This window comes from Arachis stenosperma, chromosome 1 (assembly GCF_014773155.1).
Source record: "Arachis stenosperma cultivar V10309 chromosome 1, arast.V10309.gnm1.PFL2, whole genome shotgun sequence".
Taxonomy (NCBI): domain Eukaryota; kingdom Viridiplantae; phylum Streptophyta; class Magnoliopsida; order Fabales; family Fabaceae; genus Arachis; species Arachis stenosperma.
Genome location: NC_080377.1, coordinates 58,982,317 through 58,991,272, shown reverse-complemented (window position 1 = coordinate 58,991,272; position 8,956 = coordinate 58,982,317). Strand labels below are relative to the sequence as shown.

Genomic DNA, 8,956 nt, shown 5'->3' with positions numbered 1-8,956 from the left:
GTACATAAATATTAATTGACTTAAACTTAAAATATTTATAAAAATCAATTTAATCATTCATAATAAATTAATCTCTAAGAGCTCAAATTAATAAAATAAACCATAATTTAATCATAATACAATTTTCTCAAATTAAATTATATAACACTTCCATTACTGAATTCTAATTTGAAATTATATAAAATAACCAATTATAAAAATTTACACAAAAAATATTAATTAACTTAACTCCAAATATTAATAAAACTAATTTAATTATTCTTAATTGATTTATAAAATAAGATATCAAATTAATAAAATAAATCGTAACCTTTTAAGAATAAAAGTTACTTAAATTAAATCATACAATTCTTTCTTATTTTTCAATTATTAAAATTATACAAAATATTCCATTATATAAAATTACTTAAGAATCTTAATTGGTTTAAAATAAAATTACCTCCGAATCTACTTAATTATTTCTAATAAAATAATTTTTAAAATTATAAAGTTTAAACTTAATAAAATAAAATCACAATTTATTTATAATTATATTTTCAAAAATGCGGGATGTTACAGTTAACCTCCTCTACTGCAGCAATCCACCATGTTGAGATGACTCAAGTCCTCTCATCAAGCCACCTCTAGGTTTTTTACTGTAGTAGAAGATGAAGCTCTAAGCAATCCACTCCGTTTCACGATCCTACTCAAGGTGCCACAGACAAGGCAATCTTCCAGATCAAAAAGTGCTGCTTCTTTGACTCTAGCCTTAATACCACAAAGACCTCACGCACCCATAGTCAATGTGATTTCATGTCACGTATCTAAAGTTGTTCAGATATTCTATTGGAAACCGCAATGCAATCTCTAGCTTTAGTTCAACGCTATCTAGGTCAGGACACGCACAGAACCTATGTAGAATAAGGGTGATTGTCACGGGTCACCCTCAATTCATGAGATGAAGAACAAGAATATGTAAGAGAATAGAATCAGACATATTGAACTAGAACGGTAATATTATTAATCCATAAAACTCAGCAGAGCTCCTAACTTTAACCTTAGGAAGTTAGTGACTCATGCTGTTTGAAAATACAATGAAAGGTTTGAATGGGCAAAGATCTCTAACAACGATGGTCTTTGTTGTATATATACTAATCTGCTAACTAAGAATTACAGAAATAAGATAAAGTAGTCTTGTAGTGCAAAAATCCACTTCTGGGGCCCACTTGGTGAGTGTTTCGGCTGAGCTTTGAGTGTCTCCACGTGCTAGTATGCCTTAGGGCAACCAGTAAAGATCTCCTTACCGGCGTTCAACGCCAGAGATGGCTCACCCTTGGGCGTTGAACGCCTAGTAAGGACTTTCTTACTGGTGTTCAATGGCAAATTATCCCCTTTAGATTCGGCATCCACTTCTACAGTGTTGGCCTTGCACTCTTGTCTCGGGTTTACTTCAGTCTTACTTAGAAGAGTGTTAGGAGGGGTCTCAGGGATTCTCTTGCCCAGCTGACCAACTTATACCTCCAGATTTCTGATGGAGGACCTAGTTTCTGTTATGAAACTATGAGTGGTCTTAGAGATTTCAGAGACTATGATTGCTAAGTCAGAAAGACTCTACTTAGAAGTCTCCATCTGTTGCTGAGAAGATGGGAATGGTGGTCTGTTGTTGAACCTATTCTAGGTTCTTCCACCTTGATTATTGTTGAAGCCTTGCTGAGGTTTCTATTGATCCTTTCATGAAAGGTTAGGATGATTCCTACATGAAGGATTATAGGTGTTTTCATAGGGTTATCCCATGCAATTCACCTCCTCCATCAAAGATTGATCTGGATCATAGGCATCTCCATTATAGGAGGTGTCTTGAGTACTTCCAGCTGTAGCTTGCATTCTAGTCAAATGCTGAGAAATCATTCTAGTAATACCTATTGGGTCAAGATCTTATTCCAAGCCAATATGGCATTCAGAGTGTCAACTTCTAGGACTCCTTTCTTCTGAGCTACCCTATTGTTCACAGGATTTCTCTTAGAAGTATACATGAATTGGTTGTTTGCAACCATCTCAATGAGTTCCTATGCCTCTGTAAGCATTTTCTTCAGGTGGAGTGATCCACCAGCAAAATGATCCAAGGACATCTTGAATATCTTAGATAGACAATCATAGAAAAATCCTAGGATAGACCACTCTAAGAGCATGTCAGAAGGACATCTTTTGATCAGTTGCTTGTATCTTTCCCAAACTTCACAAAGGGATTCACCATTTTTTTGTCTGAAGGTTTGAACTTCCATCCTGAGCTTGCTCATCTTTTGAGGTGGAAAGAACTTGGCCAAGAAAGCATTGACCAGCTTTTCCCAAGAGTCTAGGCTTTCCTTAGGTTGAGAATCCAACCGCATCCTAACTCTGTCTCTAACAACAAAAGGGAAAAGCATAAGCCTGTAGATCTCAGGATCCACTCCATTGGTCTTAATAGTATTACAGATTTGCAAGAATTCAGAGAAGAACTAATGTGGATCTTCTAGTAGAACTCCATGGAATTTGTAATTTTGTTGTATTAGAGAGACTAACTGAGGTTAAGCTCAAAGTTATTTGCTCTAATGGTAGGTATGGAGATACTTCTTCCATAGAAGTTAGAAGTGGGTGCAGTGAAGTCACTAAGAACATAAATGCATGTCCATTATTCTGTTCGACTGCCATATCTATGTTTTCAGCTTCTTGTTCAAATAGCTCTGTGAGGTTTCCTCTGAAGTGTTGTGCTTTAGCTTGTTGTAAACGCTTCCTCAGGGTCCTCTCAGGTTCAAGATCAAGATGAAAGAAATGTTTATTATCCTTGTTCCTGCTCATAAACAAGAAGAAAGAATGCAAGAAGAGAGAAAGAAAAGGATTATCTATATCAGAGTATAAAGGTCCTTTCTTAGAGAGAGATAGATCAAGAAGAGAAGAAAAGAATATGTCCTTTAATGAGGATAGTTTTCAAAAATTAATAAGGAGAGAAGGAGATATATTTTTGAAAATAAAGAGAGAGAAAGAGATGAAGTTTTCAAAAAAAAAAGAGAGAGAAAGTAGTTAGAAAATTTTGAATAAGAAGAAAGAGAAAGAAAAATAAAAAGAGAATAATATAAAACATGTAACTAACTAAGAAAGATTTTAAAATAAGATAAGATAAAAGATTTGAAAAAGATTTAATTTTAAAGATTTTGAAATTTAAAATTGAAAAGAAAAAGTTAACAAGAGAAGATAAGAATTGAAAAGATTTGAAAAAGATTTGATTTTGAATTTTGAAAACGATTTGATTTTGAAATTTGAAATTAAGATGAGATAAGATAGTGATTTGAAAAAGTTTTAAATTTTAAAATTTTAAAAGAAAGATAAGATTTGAAATTTGAAATTAAGATAAGATAATATAATGATTTGAAATTAAAATTTGAAAATTTATTTGTGGAATTTTCGAAAATTGAGATAAACATATATATATATATATATATATATATATATATATATATATATATATATATATATATATATATTGATTTTTTTTTTGAATTAACGAAGAAAGAGAAAAATGACCAAAAGACACAAAACTTAAAATTTTTAGATCAAGACACTAATCTTTTTCGAAAATTAAAAAAGAAAAACACCAAACATAAAAGTTTTTAAGATCAAAACAAGAAAACAAACAAGAACAAATTGAATACCAAGAAAGAACACTAAGAGCATTTTAAAAAATTCAAAGGAAACAAAGTACACACGAAGGACACTAAACTTAAGAATTGACACTAGACTCAAACAAAAGACACTATTTTTGAATTTTTTTTTTTGAAAAATTTTTTACTTTTTTAAAAAAGAGAAATAAAAGACTTAAACAAAATAGTAAAAAGTACCTAATCTAAGCAACAAGATAATCCAGAAGTTTGTCAAATGCGAACAATCCCCGACAACGGCACCAAAAACTTGGTGCACGAAACTGGCTCCGCAGAATTTGCACAGATAGACGGGCAAGTATACCGGGTCATCCAAGTAATACCTCAGGTGAGTGAGGGTCGATCCCACGGAGATTGTTGGTTTGAGCAAGCAGTGGTTACCTTGAAGATCTTAGTTAGGCGAATAGAAATTATAGTTGTCACGAGAAAAAGTATGAAACAGAATAAATAAATAAAACATTACTAGATAAGTGTGAAATCGATGGTGATAGAACGGTTGAGGCTTCGGAAGTGCTTTGTCTTTCCGGATTAACTTTTCTTACTGTCTAGTTCAATAACTTTCTGATTCCTTCAATGGCAGCCGTAAGTGATTAATTCATGTCCTCTCATCAAGTTAACCTCCTCTGCTGTAGCAATACACCATGTTGAGATGACTCGTGTCCTCTCATCAAGTCACCTCTAGGTTTCTCACTGTAGCAGAAGATGAAGCTCTAAGCAATTCGCTCCCCTTCACGATCCTACTCAAGGTGCCACAAACAAGGCAAATCTTTCGGATTAGAAAGTGCTGCTTCTCTGACACTAGCCTTAACGCCACAGAGACCTCACGCACCCATAGTCAATAGGATTTCATGTCACGTATCCAAAGTTGCTCAGATGCTCTCTCCAAATCTGCAATGCAATCTCTAACTTTAGTTCAACGCTATCTGGGTCGGGACTCGCACGGAACCCATGCAGAACAAGGGTGATTGTCACGGGTCACCCTCAATTCATGAGATGAAGAACGAGAATGCATAAGAGAATAGAATCAGACATATTGAACTAGAATGGTAATATTTTTAATCCATGAAACTCAGTAGAGCTCCTAACCTTAACCTTAAGAGGTTAGTGATTCATGTTGTTCGAAAATACAATGAAAGGTTCGAATGGGCAAAGATCTCTAACAAGGGTGATCTTGTTGTATATATACTAATCTACTAATTAAGAATTACAGAAATGAGATAAACTAGTCTTGTAGTGCAAAAATCCACTTCTAGGACCCACTTGGTGAATGTTTGGGCTGAGCTTTGAATGTCTCCACGTGCTAGTACCCCTTAGGGGCATTGAACGCTGGCTAGGGACTTTCTTTTAGGCGTTGGATGCCAGTTGCTCCCCTGTGGGTGCTGGACGCCAGGAATGGGGCTGGTGGCTGGCGTTGAACGCCAGTTTTGGGCCTTCATTTTCAAAGAAAAGTATAAACTATTATATATTTTTTTCAAAGACCTAGATGTTAGCTTTCCATAGCCTTTGCGATCGTGCTATTTAGACTTCTATACCTCCAGAAAAGCTCCTTCGAGTGCACGGAGATCAGATCCTGACAACATCTGCAGTGCTTTCTCTGTCTCGGATTCAGAATTTTGTTCAAGCTCCTCAATTTCAGCCAGAAAATACCTGAAATCACCATAAAACACACAAACTCGAAGTAGAATCCAAAAATGTGAATTTTCCACTAAAACCTATGAAAATAGAATAAAACTTAAACGAAACATAATGAAAACTATATGAAAATGATGCCAAAAAGCGTATAAAACATCCGCTCATCATTTAGCATGAGTACATGCTATTGTTTAAGTGTGGGAGAATTGATGAGCCCATATTTGACGATAAATTTTGGCTTAAATTGGACGGATTTCATCATATAAACTCATACTTAATCACCAAAATAGCATACTTCTGTGATTTCTCCCTAATTTGGACCTAAATGTGAAAACATGAATTTTTTTGCTTAAATTGATAATTTTAATTCCACTTTTATTCCATTTGATGCCGTGATATAATTTGTGATTGATTTCAGGTCCTAGAGGCATGAATGGTTTGGTAGAAGTGGAAGGAAGCATGCAAAATGGGAGATTTCATGAAGAAAACAAAGGAGAAGCACTCAGTCAACTGTGCGTACGCACAACTCCTATGCAGACACACAAATGCAGAAATCAGCAAGTGTGCGTACGCACAACCCCCGCGTACGCACAGATAAAAAATCAGCAAGTGTGCGTACGCACAAGTCCCTCTGCGTGACTTCATTAATGAAGCATGTGGCTCGCGATTTTGAGGCTTTTTTAGCCCAATTTTAAGTGTGATAAAGCTGGTTTAAGGTGCTATATGAAGGGGACATCAACACATATCATGGCATTAGCTTAAAATTAGTTTTAAGGAGCTCTTATTTTAGGATAGAAAATGAATTAGGAGTAGGAGTAGTGTAGATAGAAAATTCTTTCTTAGGATTTGCTTAATTTCCATTGTTGCATTTTATAGGTCAATCTTGGTCTTGGATTTTACTATCTCATTGTATGTACTCTTTAATTTCCTCTTTAATTTTACTACTCTTTCTACACTTTCTTTTATTTCAAGTCACTTTTTTAATATATGCCATTTTGATTTCTTGAAATTTTGGTTGATGAATTTAATGTTTTATGATTTCTGCTTGCTTGTTTGAATGTTTATTGTTGATATTGTGAATAGTTTGGTTATAGTTTTCATTTTCCTTTGCAATTTTACATGTTTTGGTTTTATTCCCACCAAGTATTTGTGAAAATGCCACTTGGTAATTTTGAGTAGATTTTACACCTTGTCTTGGGATATGAGTTCCTAGGATACTAGAGTCATAATGTCCGACATTTAGTAGTAATTCTTAGGTAGTTAGTTGACTCTTGTTTCCATTGACGCTAGCTTTTTACTAAGAAATTAGTAAGTCAGCTATGACTTATGGACTAATGTCAATAATGCTTGCTTGACTTACTCCTCAATGTTAGGGTTGACTAAGCGAGATTGACTCATCATAATTGTCATAGTTGTGGCTATGACAATGATAGGATTCCTTAATTCTCATTCTTAAGTCAAGGCTCTTTTATGCATTTATAGCATTTTCACTAGTTTTGATCTAGTTTCCTTTTTAATTGCATTAATAATATCCTTTTTGATCATTTATTAGTTCTTTTATTTCTTAGTTCCTTGAATTTTTCGTTCCTTAATTCAAAATCCCCTTTTCCTCACAACCAAGAGTGTGACACCTTAGTTGCATTGTCCAAGGGAGACGACCTGAGGTTTAATTACTCTTGGTTATTTTTATTTGAAATTAAAATTTGATGGTGGGAGTTGGTTGCCGGTTTGGTCTATACTTGCAACGGAAGTTATTTTAAGTAGAAAAATCCAAACCTGGTGCAATCCCCACGTGTCAGTGATGATGACGCTCTCAGCAGAAAGTCTCCAAGTATTGTATGGAGCACGATTAAAGAGAAGTAAATGTTAAGTAAGTTTGTAGTCTAAAGTGGGATGTTGAGGTAATAGCTAGAGGTATTAGATTAAATCGATTGAATTTCAAGAAATTGGAAGGCCGAGAGAGTTTGGGAAGCATAGTAGTGGATAAGGAACTACCTTGAATGTTGAAGTCCGTTGACCAAAGGAGTCAAAAAAAGAAAAAGAAGGATAGGGGAAGAGTATGGAGGTTTAAAGAGAGGACTTTTGTACCAAATATCATAAGTTTGAGATGTGAAGTACTGTCTGAAGCCCACAAAGGCGGACTTTTGAGTTCATCCTACAGTCACTAAGGTGTACCATGAACTAAAAGTAGATGTTTTAGGTGGCATGGAGTAAGAGATGATGCAGTATCACTTGCAATCTAGTGTCTGACGTGTTAGAAGGTAAAGATAGAACATTAGAGACTGTACGTTAAGGAGAGAGTAAGGAGGGCACAAGATGCTAGTTGTTTCTGTATTGAGATGGACCCAAAGAAATTAAGTGTTTTTGGATTTTGGAATGATAGCCAAAACAACGAAATAGGACTAAAGGAAATTTGAGTTAAGAGTTCTAATTGTGAAAAGCCGATAGAATAATTCCGTCGACCAGAGAGGGAACCTATAGAGTTAAAAAGGGGGAGAAGCTATGTATTCTTAGAAACTACTTCGAAAACTAATAACAAATGAGCAATCAAACTAAAAAAAAAGTTTAACCCGAGGTACGTTGTGTCGTCTAATGTGTTAGAACAAATTGAACCGGTGGTATATGAAGTGTTTTTACTACCGTATCTTTCGAACATGCACAATGTATTCCTTGCCTCACAGCTTTGGAAGTGTATTTTCCCATGCAACTTATGTCCTAGAACTTGAACCATTTCAATTCAAAAAGTTTCAAGTGACTCCAATTAGGATTGACGGTATCAACATTAAGGAACTCCAAAGATAAGAGGTCCCATTAGTAAAGGTGACATGGAAGTCAAGTCGAAATGGAGGAGCAGACTGGAGGATTTGATTTGGGATGAGGAAGGACTAACCGCGCTTATTTGAAGTAGTTGAATTTTGGGGACAAAATTCCAAATTAGGTGGGTATGATGTAACCCGCGAAATTGCAAGGTTCTGAAAACTAGACCGGACCGGCCGGTCTGACTGGTTAAACCTCGAACTGAAACTTATTAAGGTTTGGTTTAATTTATAAAACCGTTAATTTAAAAACCGCCTAAAAACCGTTGAACCAGCCAAGAACCTGCCGGTCAGACCGAACCGGGACCCGGCCAGTTTTGCTGAAACGGTGCCGTTTTGGGTTTTGGATAAAAATAAAAAGGAAAGCGTTCAGCGTTCAGTCTCCTCCTCCTCTCAAACTCACTTTCAAACAAAAAACAAAACCCTAGCAGTAGCCTCCACCGCCGCTGCAAGGAAGGAGACACTACCGCTGTTCGTCGCGCCATCGTCGTTCTTGAGCTCTCCAACCTCTGTTCACTCCAACTCCTCTGAACTCTCACTCTCTTAAACGAAGTTGTCTTCCCCCAAAAAGAAACCCTAGCTTACAATAGCTTCCACCGCCGTCCGTCGCACTCAGGAGCTTCTATCCTTGTTTGGTCGTCGTCATCGTGATCCAAGTCTCCAACTCCTCTCCTCATTCACCAATCACAGTTTCTTCCTCGTTTTTCGTGTCCGTCGTCTAGTGTACCTCTACTCAGCCACGCTTCTGCCGTCATCCGTCATCGTGCTTGTCGCCTGGTCACCGTCGTCCGCCACGCTCAACCACTTTTCCTCATACTCTACCCAGACTAGTCAGAT

General features: G+C 36.0%; 1 non-coding gene across 1 annotated transcript; it reads left to right on the top strand.

Annotated features, from left to right (window-relative positions):
• Nucleotides 1-2,166: 2,166 nt before the first annotated feature.
• Nucleotides 2,167-2,270, top strand: LOC130948204 (small nucleolar RNA R71). Its single transcript, XR_009072972.1, has one exon. It is a non-coding gene; the product is annotated as a small nucleolar RNA R71 (small nucleolar RNA).
• The last annotated feature ends 6,686 nt before the right edge of the window (nucleotides 2,271-8,956 follow it).